The sequence below is a fragment of the Paramormyrops kingsleyae genome, chromosome 3 (assembly GCF_048594095.1).
Source record: "Paramormyrops kingsleyae isolate MSU_618 chromosome 3, PKINGS_0.4, whole genome shotgun sequence".
Taxonomy (NCBI): Eukaryota; Metazoa; Chordata; class Actinopteri; order Osteoglossiformes; family Mormyridae; genus Paramormyrops; species Paramormyrops kingsleyae.
In genome coordinates, this window is record NC_132799.1 from 36,532,017 (window position 1) to 36,548,887 (window position 16,871).

Genomic DNA, 16,871 nt, shown 5'->3' on the forward strand with positions numbered 1-16,871 from the left:
CACTCGACATTTGGGAATCCACCCACTGCGTGCACATACAAGAATGGTTGAGCGATCAATATCATTATTATTATTACTTTTTAGCGTGTGTTATAGATATAGGAATTGAAATATACATGTATATGGGTAGGATCACGTGTGTGTATGCTACATATATATAATACCTATTTGTAACATTATTAATTATTATTATTGATATTGTTGTTGTTATAATTTTTGTTTGATGTCCTTGTAATGAGTGTTATGTTTCTTATGGTTGTTTGTATTCTGTATTCCCCTACACTTAATTTTCTCCATCCCAACTACATTATTAGTGTTATTATTTCTGTATACCTTTGTTTTCTTTTTTTTTCTCCCCCTCTCCCCATGGTGATTAAGGTCTGGTATTGTTACGATCGTTGTTTCTGTATCTACCCCCCCCCTTTTTTTTTCTTTTTTTTCCTTCACGGGACTAGAACGGGTGAGTTCGGAGCGGCCACACTCTTTGCTCTTGAATTTAATGTAAACCCCTGAAGAGGGGGGGGTGGTGGTGGGCAATAAAATGAAAAAAAAAAATTTAAAAGAAATTTAGAAGAGATAAACAAATCACATAAATTTAGTCATTCTCATATGTGTTAAGGAGAACTCTTGTATGTTTTTATACAGTAATTGAAGCAATGGACAGGGCAGCCAAGTTCGTCCACTACCTTGATGGTCCCAGCATGTGTACTGCTGGGGGAATGCTGGCCGCGCCTGGGCCAAGCATGACAACATTCCCTGGATCTGTGGAGCTGCAAATGCCCACACCTACACCAGTGTGGAGCGTCTGGCCCCAGCAAGGGAGCGAGGCTCCTGTTCCACTCCTGCCACCAAGCAGCATCCCCTTGGTGACGGAACCACCCAAGAAGGGCAATCGGCATCATCAAAAGTATAGAAATCCAAACATCTTCAGCTCACAATACCAGAGGCTGATGGATGTGACATATGGGACTGCACAATATTGGTCCATGGACAGTGATTTAGATTGTGCCAGTCCTGAAAGTTCCTCTGACATGTCAACCGGCACAAGATGTGGGGTAAAGAGGAAGTGGTGCAGGGATGCAGAGGTCCAGAGTCAGGGCAAAGAGGAATGGTGGCCAGAGTGGAGTTGAGGAGGTGGGCTGCCAAGTAGAGCAGGCAGATGGCTGAAGTCACTGAGACTACCATGCCATCTGAGTTCCAGAACCATCCTGTGCCAGCAAGCTCGACAGAGCAGCACGGATGGAATACTGTTCCCTCCCTTGTGGAACACAACTGGAACCTGGAGGACCTGGAGTTCCTCAACAGCATCCTCCAGCCTGATGAAGCAGCAGTCCCTCCGATACTGTACCAACATACTGCCCTCTAGACTTGTGTAACCCCAACCACAGAAGGGAGGGGCGCTACACATACATCACAGGCCCCAAAGTTCATTAAATGAACAACAAAGAGGAGACTGTATACAAACCATAATCCCTTTAATGAAATGAAGCAACAACTTTACACGAAAATACACTACTCATAATACAATACAACACACAATAAAATCAAACCCAAAAACAAGAAGAAAACAAAAAGCAACCCATCCATCCCCATGCAAACCACTTAAACCAAGGTGAGGAAATCCAGCAACCAGGAATAGCCCTTCCCCCCCGAAAACAATTACACACACAAAAAAACCCGAAGCGCTACAAACAATTCCCAAAGGCAAAAGCACTGCACCCCCACAACACAGCACGCCCCCGGGAGTCAATCCTGGCATTGAAATCCCCACTCAAAGGAAAAAAACCAAAACTAAAATACACATAAAAGCCCAATACTAAATCAATCAACATATGAGAAGGTAGGTTAACAAGTTAATACCCTTCCCCCAACTGAACAACAAACAGGATCCACGACATCACAGCGCCCTTCATTTGGGGGAGAAACAGCAGTTACCTAAACCACCTTAGCCACCTTACCCAGCCAACCGGAGTTCTAGTGGCAGCTTGAAGCCTATACCAAAGCCTCGCCCGTCCAAACCAACAGCGCTTGCTCCAAGGTACCTTTTTCTAGCGTTTAGCCACTGTTCCGCCGCCAACCTTACCCCACGCACCAACACCTTCCGCACTACATACCATCCTTTAAAGGAGGGAACCGGAAACGACGAACCCCGTGACTGCCCACCGCTATATCATGCCGTGTCACCAGAGTGTAGCCCGGTATCCTTCCACCCCAAACACTGCCGAGAACCCCTCCCACCTATCACACTTGTTTGAGGGATGGGACCCAGACCTGTTCCTGTACCCAAGCTTCGGTAGTTGGGAAACCTCCTGGCACAGCCAAACGCCCGAGACTGCCCATGCACTGGATGTGCAGGATGTTTCCCAATTCTCTGGACAAGTCCCTGTCTCCCAAGTCGAAGGGAGCCAGGAAATCATGGTGGAGCCCCAGATCCAGGAGCAGCAGGAGAACTCAGCAAATGGACTTGACCCCGAAGAGCTCATCCTGCAGCAGATCCTGGATGACCAGTTTAAAAACTGTAAATAGTGTGGGAGCATTCTTAAATAAAAGTTTTACAGCATGTAACAGTGTTGTCTTTTAATTGTACAATATATCTAAAAACTTACACTCAGCTGGGTGAAGGTATGGTGCTCATACATATATGCTATCAGAAGGGCATAGCATGGCCCTAGAACCTTCATCAAATAAAAATGAGATCCAACGAGTCCTCAGAAACACAGGAGTGTCTATCCTGCGTGCGAATGTGTGAGACGGAGGGAGAGCCCAGCCTTGAAACACCACAATGGATGTATCTTCTGTGCCAGGCCCCCTGGTGGATCTGGAGTGTCCTGTATGTGTGTCGCCTTCTCTCAGTCTCACTGCAGGTGAGTTTCCCCTGTGTGCGTGCTACCTGAGGTCCACATTAAATTCCATGAGATGCGCCTCTGGAGGGGAGAATTGCAGCCAACCTGCACGACCGCAATTTTGGACTTTTGCTCAGCGTATTTGACTTTTTCACATTTCCCTAATACAGTGCTTAGCAATCCTGTTCCTGCCTCCCGCCAGAATGTTTTCAGTCCAACCCTACCTTAATCAGCTTCATATGGTTTTTAATAAGCTAATAATACATGTGGCAGGTTGAAAGCAGAGTGGGTTGGAATGAAAACATTCTGGCAGGGGCAAGGGGTGCCAGGAAAAGCACTGCTAACCATTATCCTAATATACGAGTATTAATATAGTCACCCCTTCACATTCTTGAGGGCTAAGGGCGGAAGATCCCCATGAATGTGACAATGTCCACATAATACTTGGGCCCATTATTAAAAATGCAAAATTAACGGTGCTAAAAAGTAAAAAAAATTATTAGGTGAACCGTGAGATTCCGTGCTCATAGAAGCAGCTGTGAGTGATGCTACGTTCACACTGCGAGCGGCGAGAGCGTCAAAGTGACCGGAAGTCATTCATTCTCTATGGGAGGGAGCGTCGGGAGGCGTCGAGGAGCGGCGCGGTGCGATCTGGGTGGCGGGAGCATCAGACAGAAGTTGAATCCCAGTCAACTTTATGGTAATGAGCTGTGACGCGGTTGGGCGGCAACCAATGGGAATGTAGAGATGCTCCGCTAAAGAGAGCGCCGCAGAACATAAGCGTGTAAACTTTTGTTCCGACCCAACCGTTCCTAGGCACAATGGAGGAGAGACTTATTATTGCTTATTATTGAGGAGAGACATTATATATGATGTGTCTTTGTTTGCATACAGGGACATAAATAAAAAAAAATGAGGCATGGGCCAGAGTGTCCAAAACAATCGGTGTTCCAGGTGAGATGGTGAAGTGCATAATATATTTTTTTGTATAAAAGGAAGGAGATCAGTAGTAATTTTGGCGCCATAGCAGAGAAAACAGTGCAAATTGTCGGTAATGTTAAACTTATTTATAGCATTAGTGTTTGTCAAAACATAATTATGTGTTTTAGTAGAACTGTCGTAAAACATTTTAAGTACTATTTATGTTAACTAAAGAAACATAAAGCACAAGCAACTACTTGGCGATCATCCATTGTGATCCAAGGTAAATTTGAAAAGAAGCGCTACACTATTTATAGGTAACATTTTCCCTCCAGAACGCTTGATTTTAAGCGGGAATACAAATAACTGGCTCACAACAATATTTATTTGACAATTTATGTCCTATCAGGAGTCGGCGCAAAGATATAAGCTACACGTTTGTTTGTTTTGCGGCCCTTTTAAAAAGTTTTCAGAGCCTGGTATTCTGAGTGGCCTTATCCCCGCCGAGAGCGTCTCCGGCGTTGGCTAGCGTCGCGTTCAGGGCGGCGGGAGCGACGGCTGGCGTCTTTGACGCTCGCGGTGTGAACGTAGCATTAGGCTTCCCGCCGAGACGAAGACGTGGGGGAGTTCGGTTTGCTAACGGATCCAGCTTTGTGTGCTTTTCATCTAAGGACAAAGGAATAGAAGGTTTTTAGATAACGGTTAAATCCCTTCCGTAAGAAGCCAACATGGTATGTGTATTTTATTAACTTTAGTATAGTTTTGTTTAACTTGTATTTATCCGTGAAAAATGTTAACTATATGAGCTTCGCGCTAGCCTAGCGAATTCGTATACACTATACATTTCGTGATTAACAGTAAATGCCAATGTAAATAAGATGTACAAGCAAACAGTTATATTTACTGTTATTTTATGTTCATGTTTCATTTGAATTTCAGTATTTTGTTGGTTAATATCGTGAGTCAATTCGCATGGATTTGTGTTTCTTTTAAATGAATGTAAAAAGCGCGCCAAAGGCTCAAGGTTAATTTCGGTGATTTACAAAGCTTTGTAAAGGGCTTAAGGTGTAAGTATGGGCTGATATTTGTGCCACTAGAAACTGAATATGAATAGTGTATATTTCAATCTGCAGTTGTTGCATTAAAAAACTGAATCTGAATTTATTAGTTTGGATCTGAATTCCAATAACTTGAAATTGCATGATTTATCCTACCTGGAAAATGTGGCGCTCTATACTTACAAATTCACTTCTCCCAATTCAATTTCAGTTCACAAATTCAATTTCAATTTATTGAGATGTACAATCCGGGTCCTGGAGGAAAAGTAATCGACCGCAGGTTCACAAATAACGCAACGACAGTTCTACCGATCTGGGTAAAGCGGAGGCGTGAGCCGGGGTGTCGCAAGCACAAATGCGGGATCATATACGCAGTCATCATATACGTAATAAGAATTAAGCAGTACCGGCACTGCTATATTTTAATCTTTATCTACCACCATTTCTCACAAGTTGCCAGTACTCTGCTACTCTATAGAATCAGATTTAATATATACCTAATTAACGTTAGCAAGTTAGCTAATATTAATTATACTTAGGTAAAAGCTAAATTACATAGCAAAGCTTAACTTTACTTCTAATTTAGCACAATAAAATGTATAGTGCAGCACAAACAACATAAACACTTACACTTTGCTAATCTTGTTGTCGGATCCAGTAAAAATCTGTTAGTGGGTAGTAGAGTTGTGACGTTCGCGAACGAACCGATTCTTTTGAACGGCTCATAAACATGAACGATGGGAGCCGAGTCGCGGCTGGAGGGGAGCCGTTCTTTTTTTCCTATGCGTGTTTCACACAGATGCACACAAATTAGCTCCTCCGCGAGACAGAACAGTTATAGGGGGAGGGGCGCACCCAGCGCAGGGGTGCTACTGCCTAACAGCATGATGATAGTTGTGCACGCATCCTTCACTTCCACATTGTGTGGAAGTGTTTGTAGTAAAAGCTGTTTTGCACAGAAATTCATTGCAGCCGGCTTTGTTTTTGATGTTTATTTGTGAGTAGGTATTGTATGAATAACATAAGTCAACGTAGCTTTACACATACACACAATTTGTACTAAAGGTAAATCCAAAATAGTGATGTCACTGTCTAAGCAGAGGGATGTTGTGCAACCCTATGGAATATAGTCCACACATGACAAATGAGGTAATAATAAATATTTCAGAATAATTCAAACTCAGATATTGGTGTGTGATATCTGAGTTTTAATTATTTGACTACAAATCTCACCTCATCATTCCTCCCAGTGATTATTTCCAGGATAAACTGAGATGCCCCCAAGCTGGCTTCTTAAAACTGACTAAATATTTAAAAAGAGCCGTTCTTTTGAACGGCTCTTTGAAGGGAACGGATCGCCAAGATCCGGATCCCCTCAAAGAGCTATAAATCCCATCACTAGTGGGTAGTGAACGTCTAGTCCCGCTGTTATTTAAAAATGCCCGTTGCACTGACCTGTCAGTCAAAAACTTATTAGCCAATGGAGACACACCCCTGAAAAAACCCGCCCACGCGAGAAGTTTGTGTAGGAATTGCAAACAAAAAGTCAGGCAGCGTAAACAAAGGAAAACATTATTAAAAGACCAATCATGTGTTTGTAAGTTATAAATTTTACTTTGGAGATGACATTTCTTTTGCTTCAGTCAGTTTTTTTTTTCTTCTAGAAGCCTTGTTTTTGCTTGATGTCAAAAAAGTTTTGCTTGATAATATTGGCACAAATCTGATTCTGTACTACTCAGAGACAAGCGTCACGCAAGAGTGGCTGGGCAGCGCGCGCAGTACCGACAGTGCTGTTGAGGTGCTTCTGTTGTTTCCAACACCCCCACTGCAACCCCCACCGCAGTTCTCACGTCAATGCAGTAGCAACACATATTTATCCACTTCGAGCTCTGCTTATACAGATCACCATATTAAATGCTTAAACTAAACTAGTTATAATGCATAAGTTACATCAGTTTCCAGTGTTGTTTTTCGCTGTTGTTCTGCATATCAGGGAATCTGTGCACTAACTGGTGTGTTTTTATAGGTCAAGTTCCCCTGTTGAAACGCAGGCGGCCCAATTCAAGACCAGCGCATAAGTCTCCCAAGCCTCCGTTTCCTGTATCCAATAAGATGGCAGAATTTTTCTCAATGTGCAATACTGACTGCCAGGTGTGATATCTGCGATGTACTGTATGTGATGTAGTTTTGTTGTAGAGTGACATAAGGATTCACTTTAATTAAATGTGCTGTCCCCTGTCTTTTTAATCCCAAAGGACAAACCAGTACCAGTAGTGGAGGCCGTCGGAGGAAATGCCGCACTGGGCCGCCGGCACCCAGCTCCATGACCATGTCTGTCGCCACTGGATCTACTCCCACCTCGGTGGCTACCAGCAGGGGTCAGCAGGGCTCAGGACAAAAACAAAACAAAAGGGGCTATTTCCAAAAAAATTACAGAATCTACTACGCTTCCGTGGCAGCAAATTGGGAAACCCCTTCGACTCAATCCAGGTGGGTGAGAAGATCCCGTGTGAGGATCACACCCAGAGTGACGACGAGGTTGCAACCATCCTGTGTCGCACTCCATCTATGTCAGAGCCTGAGCCTGAGCCCTGCTCACCGGCCTTCTCCTCCACTTCCATCTTAGTTCCATCACCAGTCCCATCCTCTTTTGTCTCCTCTCCATCTCCATCTTTTTTTACAGACTCTCCTCCTCCATCACCACGCGTTGTCTCCCCTGTAAGTCCAGCCCCACATCCATCTTCAGCTCCAGCCATGGTTCATCCCACCCCTCTGTATCAGGTTCCAGCACAGGCCGCAGCCCCCTCATCTCAGCTGGTTACGGGTCCGACACCCCCATTTATGTCCCCTTCTGTTGTTTTTGAAAAAATGGAAAGATTCAATAAGTTGCACAACTATTATCTAAGCAACTGCCCTAAAGTGACCTATGAGGCCAAGCGTCGCCAAAGGTCAAGAAATCCCAATAGCTTCCGCGAAAAGTACAAGAGGATGATGGAAGTAACATAGGGGACAACAACTCATATTCTGCAAGTCCTTCAAATTCCAGAAACATTATGGACATGATGTGAAAGGAAGCAGCACAAGATGTGGGTTAAAAAGAAAGAGGTGCAGTGAAGCTGGAGACCAGACTGAGACCAGACAGGACAATGACCAACAGACTGGACACAGGGATACAGAAAGGGCTGCTAAGACAAGCAGACAGATGACTGCTGTGACAGGAAGCTTTACTGAACAGCAGTAATGTATTGCTGTTCCATCGCAGACAAAATGGAACTGGAACCAGGAGTACCTGGACCTCATCAGAGACATGTTCCAGCCTGATCAGACAGCACTCCCTGCAGTAACAGGGAGTGACTTCTTCGAGGGATGGAACCTGGAGACGTACCAGGACCCAAACAACAGCTGCTGGGAGAACTCTGGGCACAACCAAGCAGCTCAGACTTCCAGTGCATGGGATGTCCAGCCTGTTTCCCAATTCCCTGGACACATCCCCATCTCCCAGGTCGAAGGGAGACAGGAATTTTTGGTGGATTCTACCATCCAGGTCGAGCAGGAGACCTTAGTGAATGCACTGGATCCCGAAGAGTCCATCTTGGAGAAGATCCTGGAAGACCTGTTCAGAAACTGTAATTAGGTACATTCATATGTAACCCCAACCAAGGGGGGCACTAGGGATGCCTCACCATAGCTCTGAACATTCACTGAAATGAACAATGAAATAAAGGAAACTGTGTACAAAAAATAACACTTCAATAAAATATTAACAAAAAACGTAACTTTTGTCCTTTGTTACCTTTTTGTTCCTGTCTCTTACGTTAAACGGATCGGTACCAACCCGTGTCTTAAATCAGCCATAAAATACCTTTAAAACAATTATCCAATTTGTTTCTTACCTCTTGGTTACCTTGTTAGGCTTCCTTATCCATGAAAAGATTGGTTTTAGTATTTTTGGTGTGGTTTTCTGGACCTTTCTTTAGACAGCATACCTCTCATTTTCAATAAAAAATAATGGTAAAATAAACCTCAAGAGAATTATATAAATAAACTGAATTTGTTTTATCTTGCCTTACATGTATGGACATGTCTTGCCTTGATTTGGTTTAATTTATTCTGTTTAAATAGAGGTTTCTGACAAAGTCAAAACATCTTGATGCAGTACACAAATCTATGTGGTGCTTTTATGCATTTTAAACTTACAAACGGGTCGGTGCAGACACTAACACCATAGGAAGGTTAAATATATAATTTGGAATAAAATTCCAACAGGATGTGGGGTTGTTTAAAAATGTCTTTATCCACTTAACTTTGAGCGAATTGTTAAGAGTGGAAAAATCCACTAACTCAAAGCCCCCCATAGCCCGATCAGCTAGCATAACACTTTTTTTAATTAAATGAGTTTTAGAATTCCAAACAAAATCAACTATAATTTTGTCTAGAGTTCTATAAATCTCCACAGAAACATCCATTGCCATTGCAGGGTAGATAACCCGAGATAATCCATCTGCTTTAGAAAGCAATACTCTACCCGTTATTGAGAGATCACGATGTAACAGAGTTTAATTTACGTCGGACAGAAAATATGAGGTTCAAAATTAAGCCTAGATCTCCTTTTCTGATCTTTACATATAATTATACCTAGATATTTAACTTCAGATTTGACTGGAATGTCACAAATGACAACATCAGTAGCACCTTTTACAGATAAAAGTTCACATTTATGAATATTAAGACATAAACCAGAAGCAGAGGAAAAAAACTTAATCTTATCTAAAGCTAAAGGAATTTGGTCTTTATCTTTTAGAAAAAGAGTTGTGTCATCAGCCAGCTGGCTTATTAATACTGATTGATTTGCCACAGAGATACCTTTCAAATGACTATTTTGAATATAGATGGCTAAAAGTTGCATAGGAAGCAAAAAAAGATAAGGTGAGATAGGGCAACCTTGACGGATGCCTCTATCTATGTTAAACCTATGAGTGGTACCATGTTGTAACTTAATTGAAGCATTGGCGTTACTATATAAAGTTTGAATTGCATTAATAAAATTAGGGCCAAAACCAAAAATACTCAAGGACTTAAGAATAAAAGGAAATTCAGTTGAATCAAAAGCTTTATAAAAGTCAAGAAAAAGCAGAAAACTGTCATCCAGGATCAGATCTGAGTAATCTAAGATATCGAGAACAAGTCTAATATTGTTTGAAATAAATCTTTGTCATAAAGCCTGACTGACATTCATCTATTATATCATCTAAAACACATTTAATTTTCTTAGCAAAAATCATAGCTAGTATTTTGTAGTCATTATTTAAAAGACTTATAGGTCGCCAGTTTTCCAACTGAGAGAGGTCTTTTTGAGGTTTAGGGATCAAATTTATAACACCCTGAGTCATAGAGGGTGGGAGAATACCCTTTTTAAATAAACATTGAAGAGAAATGGTGAAAGATAATTTGAAAATTTCTTATAAAACTCTGAGGTCAAACCATCATTTCCAGGTGACTTATTTAGTTTTAACTTATCAATAGCCTCAGAAATATATTTCATTTGAATAGGAACTTCACATATATTCCTGCCATTATCATCAATTTTAGAAATAAGGCCCATATCAAGGGAGTTAAAGAACAAGTCCAATTTTTGTTGAGAGTATCTGGAACGATACAGGTCTTTATAAAATTCTTCACAATAATTAGAGATTTCTTTATAATTTTTAACGACCACTCCATTTACCTTAAGGCTACTTATAGAGTTAAGATGATTTCGTTGTTTTTCTAATCTAAAGAAATAGCTGGAGTTACGTTCTCCCTCCTCCAACCACCATCGTCTTGAACGAACAAAAGCACCCTTTGCTTTTTGTATATACAAGTTATCTAACGAATTCTGAAGTTCAACCAAATCTGATTTCTGATTAACAGATAAATTCTCAAACAGAGTGCTGGAGAGGCAGACAAGTTTTTTGATAACATCAAGTTCCTTTGCTTTATATTGTTTAGCTTTTTGAGATCCAGCTTTAACTAAGATTAATCTAACAGTATATTTTAACAGCTCCCAGTTAGAACTAAAATTATCCTCGGCTTGGGCTTTGTTAAGAAAAAATTTAATCCTAGATATCACAGATCGACAAATTTCTGCATCCTCTAATAAAACAGAATTAAGTTTCCAGTATGAATTACATATTCTTGAATGAGCAGATGGGTTATCAAAAGATAAAATGATAGATTTATGATCAGACAATGGAGAAGGCAAGATTTCAGTCTTAGTAACATGACTGGATAAAGACTCCTATTATAACCAAAAGTCAATTCTAGACCTAAGTGCACCAGAACTGTTAGACCAAGTAAACTGTAAAGCAAGAGGATGTTTTTCTCGCCAAATGTCAACAAGGCCAAATCGGGAGATCAAACCACAAAGGCCTGATGAACTATCAGAAAGTCTAGGAGGTGATCTGACCAAATTATTATTTATAGTTTGATTAAAGTCTCCACCCAAAAGAATAAACTCACCGACTCACAGTTTTTGTCAGCTGACGTTCCACTCACTATAGCCGCAGCGTATTGTGGGAGGAATCGCCATTCTGGTTGTATACAACTCATGAGCGAGCATTTACGTGCAGCATTATCTTTGGTAAGGTGGGATTTTCACATTGGTTAACCTACGGTAGCAATCTAGCCTCACTACGGAGGGTAGCAGAAATGGGTTAATCTGTTCCTGTTAAACTAGTGTTACACAGTGAATGCTTTTTAAAGACAAAAGTAAACAGCAAAACTTTACATGTTTATAACTGCATGTATGTGTATATTCGCGTGCACGGATTACTGTTTTCCTGTTTTGTGCATATATATAAACATACATTATTTATAATTGTGTCATGTTCATTTAAGAACGAGTCTAGTTGTAAGTCTTTAGTCTAGTTTTAAAAGAACAAAGCGTTTGAGTGACCCAAAGCAAGTATCACATAAGATCAGAATAAGCTTTAAGATGGCGAGCTGTTCAAATCTTTAGGTGAAATGATGGAGACTGACCATGACTGGGCACCATCCCTACATTTGGGCCATACATATGTTACACCCACAAACACTGCACGCTCTGAAAGTGTAGACGCGAGCAGCTACGGAAAGATTAACTACAAGCAGTAGAGATGGGGGTCAAAAAGGATGCAGAACTTGGAGAGCTACAGAATGAGGATGGCACACCAGAGCCTGGTGGTGAGAGCAGTCAGCAACAGACTAGGAGGGGACACCTGACACTGGAGAAGATGGTGGTCAGCTACATGCCGAAGAGGGGACACATGAGGCAGGAGGAGAAAGCGATGAGCTCATCACTGAGGACGAGATACACAACACCAGTCACGACGTGGCACAGACTGAATGTGAATTGTGTGTGCTCAGGCGTGCAGAAATAAACCGCCTGTTGGAAGAAAACAGAGAGCTGCTACATGAACTCAATGAGTGCAGGATATCCCATGGTTTCTTTGGAGAGGATGATGAAAACATAAAGTACTATACAGGTCTGCCAAACCTGGGAACCTTTATGGCATTATTCAGGTTTTTGGTACCTCTCATGCATGGTCAAAGGAAAATTCTCACCCCATTTCAAATGCTCCTGTTAACTTTCAGGTGCCTTCGATTGGATTTGCCTCCACAACACCTAGCTCATCTGTTTCATGTTTCTCTAAAGACAGTGTACAGAACATTCAATGAAATGGTGTCATTTTTACATGCAAACTTGAGGTGTTCAATTGTATGGTCATAAGAACATAAGAAATTTACAAACGAGAGAAGGCCATTCGGCCCATCAAGCTCGTTTGGGGAGAACTTAACTAATAGCTCAGAGTTGTTAAAATCTTATCTAGCTCTGATTTAAAGGAACCCATGGTTTTAGCTTCCGCTACACTAGCAGGAAGACTATTCCATACTCTAACTACACGCTGTGTAAAGAAGTGCTTCCTCAAATTTATTTTAAAATGTTCTCCCACTAATTTCCACTTATGGCCACGAGTTCTAGTATTTAGACTAATATTGAAATAGTAATTTGGCTGAACAGCATCCAGACCCGTTAGAATCTTATAGACCTGAATCATATCCCGCCTTAGTCTCCTTTGCTCAAGGCTAAACAGATTCATTCCTCTAAGAGCAGGAATCATTCTCGTAGCTCTTCGTTGCACCTTTTCTAAGGCAGCAATGTCCTTCTTGAGGTATGGTGACCAAACCTGCACACAGTATTCTAGGTGGGGTCTTACCAAGGAATTATATAAGTGTAACATCACCTCCCTTGACTTAAACTCCACACACCTAGAGATACTGTATAACCCAACATTCTATTGGCCTTTTTTATTGCTTCCCCACACTGGCGAGAGTGGGACATGGAAGCATCAACATACATACCTAGATCTTTCTCGTAATCAGCTACCTTTATTTCAGTGGAACCCATAAAATATCTGTACTTTATATTTCTGCTCCCTGCATGGATTACCTTACATTTATTTAAATTTCATCTGCCAAGTATCAGCCCATTCGCTAATTAAATCCAGATCCCTTTGAAGCCTCTCTGCTGCTAGATTAGTATCTGCTACACCGCCCACCTTGGTGTCATCTGCAAATTTAACCAGTTTACTGTATGTATTTGTGTCAATATCATTAAGGTAAATTAGGAACAATAGTGGTCCTAAAATTGAACCCTGCGGTACCCCACTATGAACGGAGGCCCACTGTGACATTGTGCCTCTAATAACTACTCGCTGCTTCCTGTCAGTTAGCCAGTTTTTGATCCAAGCTGCCACAGTTCCTAAAATCCCTGCAGCTTTAAGCTTTAGCAAGAGCCGTTTGTGGGGGACAACATCAATGGCCTTCTGGAAATCTAAGTAAATCACATCATAGGCCTTTTTGTGATCAATTTCACTTGTAGCTTCCTCAAAGAACTCAAGTAGATTCGTTAAGCAGGATCTACCTCTCCTAAATCCATGTTGGCTAACCTTTATAATGTTATTTGCATCTAGGTAATCTACCATTTTCACTTGAATTATAGCTTCCATTATTTTTCCAGTAATGCGTAGTTAAACTGATTGGCCTATAGTTTGCTGGATTACTTCTATCCCCTCTTTTGAATATGGGTGTTATATTAGCATGCTTCCAATCTGATGGTACCACACCCGCAGATAACGATTTCTGGAATATTAAAGTTAAAGGTTGGCTAATAATATCCCTCATCTCTTTTAAAACTATAGGTAAGATGCCATCAGGCCCCTCCGATTTATTTATTTTGAGTTTAGCTAGGCTTAGTATCACATCAACCTCAGTTATACATACACTCACCTAAAGGATTATTAGGAACACCTGTCCAATTTCTCATTCATGCAATTATCTAATCAACCAATCACATGGCAGTTGCTTCAATGCATTTAGGGATGTGGTCCTGGTCAAGACAATCTCCTGAACTCCAAACTGAATGTCAGAATGGGAAAGAAAGGTGATTTAAACAATTTTGAGTTTGGTGCCAGACGGGCCGGTCTGAGTATTTCACAATCTGCTCAGTTACTGGGATTTTCACGCACAACCATTTCTAGGGTTTACAAAGAATGGTGTGCAAAGGGAAAAATATCCAGTATGCGGCAGTCCTGTGGGCGAAAATGCCTTGTTGATGCTACAGGTCAGAGGAGAATGGGCCGACTGATTCAAGCTGATAGAAGAGCAACTTTGACTGAAATAACCACTCGTTACAACCGAGGTATGCAGCAAAGCATTTGTGAAGCCACAACACGCACAACCTTGAGGCGGATGGGCTACAACAGCAGAAGACCCCACCGGGTACCACTCATCTCCACTACAAATAGGAAAAAGAGGCTACAATTTGCACGAGCTCACCAAAATTGGACAGTTGAAGACTGGAAAAATGTTGCCTGGTCTGATGAGTCTCGATTTCTGTTGAGACATTCAAATGGTAGAGTCAGAATTTGGCGTAAACAGAATGAGAACATGGATCCATCATGCCTTGTTACCACTGTGCAGGCTGGTGGTGGTGGTGTAATGGTGTGGGGGATGTTTTCTTGGCACACTTTAGGCCCCTTAGTGCCAATTGGGCATCGTTTAAATGCCACGGCCTACCTGAGCATTGTTTCTGACCATGTCCATCCCTTTATGACCACCATGGACCCATCCTCTGATGGCTACTTCCAGCAGGATAATGCACCATGTCACAAAGCTCTAATCATTTCAAATTGGTTTCTTGAACATGACAATGAGTTCACTGTACTACAATGGCCCCCACAGTCACCAGATCTCAACCCAATAGAGCATCTTTGGGATGTGGTGGAACGGGAGCTTCGGGCCCTGGATGTGCATCCCACAAATCTCCATCAACTGCAAGATGCTATCCTATCAATATGGGCCAACATTTCTAAAGAATGCTTTCAGCACCTTGTTGAATCAATGCCACGTAGAATTAAGGCAGTTCTGAAGGCGAAAGGGGGTCAAACACCGTATTAGTATGGTGTTCCTAATAATCCTTTAGGTGAGTGTATATTGGTCATAGACGATGCTGTATTCGTATTAATTGGTGGTTACTTGTGTTCTCTATTGTGAACACCCTTGAAAAATAATCATTAAACTCATTTACTATATCAATTTCATTATCAATTATAAGTCCCTTACTATCCTGCAAATTAGTGATTTCAGCTTTTAGTGCTCTCTTGGAGTTAAAATATTGGAAGAAACCTTTACTGTCATGCTTAGCCTCCAATGCAATTTTTCTTTCTACATCCCTCTTGGATAGCCTAATGTCATTTTTTAACTCTGCCTGTAGACTTAGATACTCCTGCTTAATTTTGAAATCATTAGTTATTTTCCAATTGTGGAACAGAGCCCTTTTCCTCCTGACTTTATTCTTAATTTCCTTAGTAAACCACCTTGGTTGTCGTTTCCTAGATTTAGTTTTGCTGGAAACAGGTATGAAGTCCTCTTGCACTTGCAACAATGTGGTTTTGAAAAATTCCCATGCCTTTTCAACTGTTTTGCTATTTAACTCTGTCCAGTTTACAGTTTCTAATTTCCGTCTCATACCATTAAAGTTAGCCTTCCAACATTGTATACTTTTAATTTCGACTTTGCTCTTCGGACACTAAAATTAACCTCGAATTTAACAATGTTATGATCACTACCGTACAATGGGTCTAAAACCTCTAATTTTCCAATCCTATCCTGGTTATTACAGAAAACAAGATCAAGAAGGGCTTCTCCCGTGGTAGGAGTATTAACAAACTGAGTAAAAAAACAATCCTGTACTAATTCCATCATCTCAAGTTCATTTACAGAAGAGCCAGAGACTGTGTCCCACTGTATCCTAGGTAAATTAAAATCACCCATAACCACCACATCATTTTTATTACTCATAATCCTGATATTATAACATTCTGCTTTCCTCAACAGCTACATTAGGTGCTCTATAACAAACCCCGACAATTAGGCCATTTGAATCTTTAGCATCAAGTTTTATCCATACAGCTTCTGAATTTTTATTTTTATCAGTGAGATCCCTTGCCTGCAAGTTTTCTTTTACGTATACTGCAACACCACCTCCCTTCTTGCCTATCCGGTCTCTACGGAACAACGCATAACCATCCATATTATATTCATCACCATCATTGTCACTCATCCATGTTTCAGTTATTCCTATTATGTCGTAATTGTCTGAAGAAATTAAAGCCTCTAAGTCATTAATTTTGTTTCTAATACTCCTAGCATTCAAATACAGACCACTAATGGTAGGCCTTTTACAGTGTCTACTTTTAATATTTATTTGGGCTTTCCGTCTCTCCCCACATAAATTCTTAACTGACCTCCCTGCCCCCCCAGTCCCTAGTTTAAACATTCCTCAACTATTCTGCACATACGCCTCCCCAATACACTGGTTCCCCTATGGTTCAGATGCAACCCGTCCAGCTTGAACAGGTTCCACCTGTTCCAGAAGGTCTTCCAGTGCCCCAAAAACCTGAACCCCTCTTTCCTACACCACCATGTTAGCCACGCATTTAATCCCCTTATCTCAGCTAACTTTGCCTGA

General features: G+C 41.3%; 1 long non-coding RNA gene across 3 annotated transcripts; it reads left to right on the plus strand.

Moving 5' to 3' along the window:
- The first annotated feature begins 4,086 nt into the window (after positions 1 to 4,086).
- On the plus strand, positions 4,087 to 8,598 carry LOC111860258 (uncharacterized). Of its 3 annotated transcripts, none has more exons than XR_011989636.1 (3): positions 4,099 to 6,620; positions 6,849 to 6,973; positions 7,078 to 8,598. It is a non-coding gene; the product is annotated as an uncharacterized lncRNA (long non-coding RNA). The 3 variants fall into 3 exon arrangements; XR_011989635.1 differs by having other exon boundaries at positions 4,107 to 4,495; XR_011989634.1 differs by having other exon boundaries at positions 4,087 to 6,973.
- Positions 8,599 to 16,871: the final 8,273 nt, after the last annotated feature.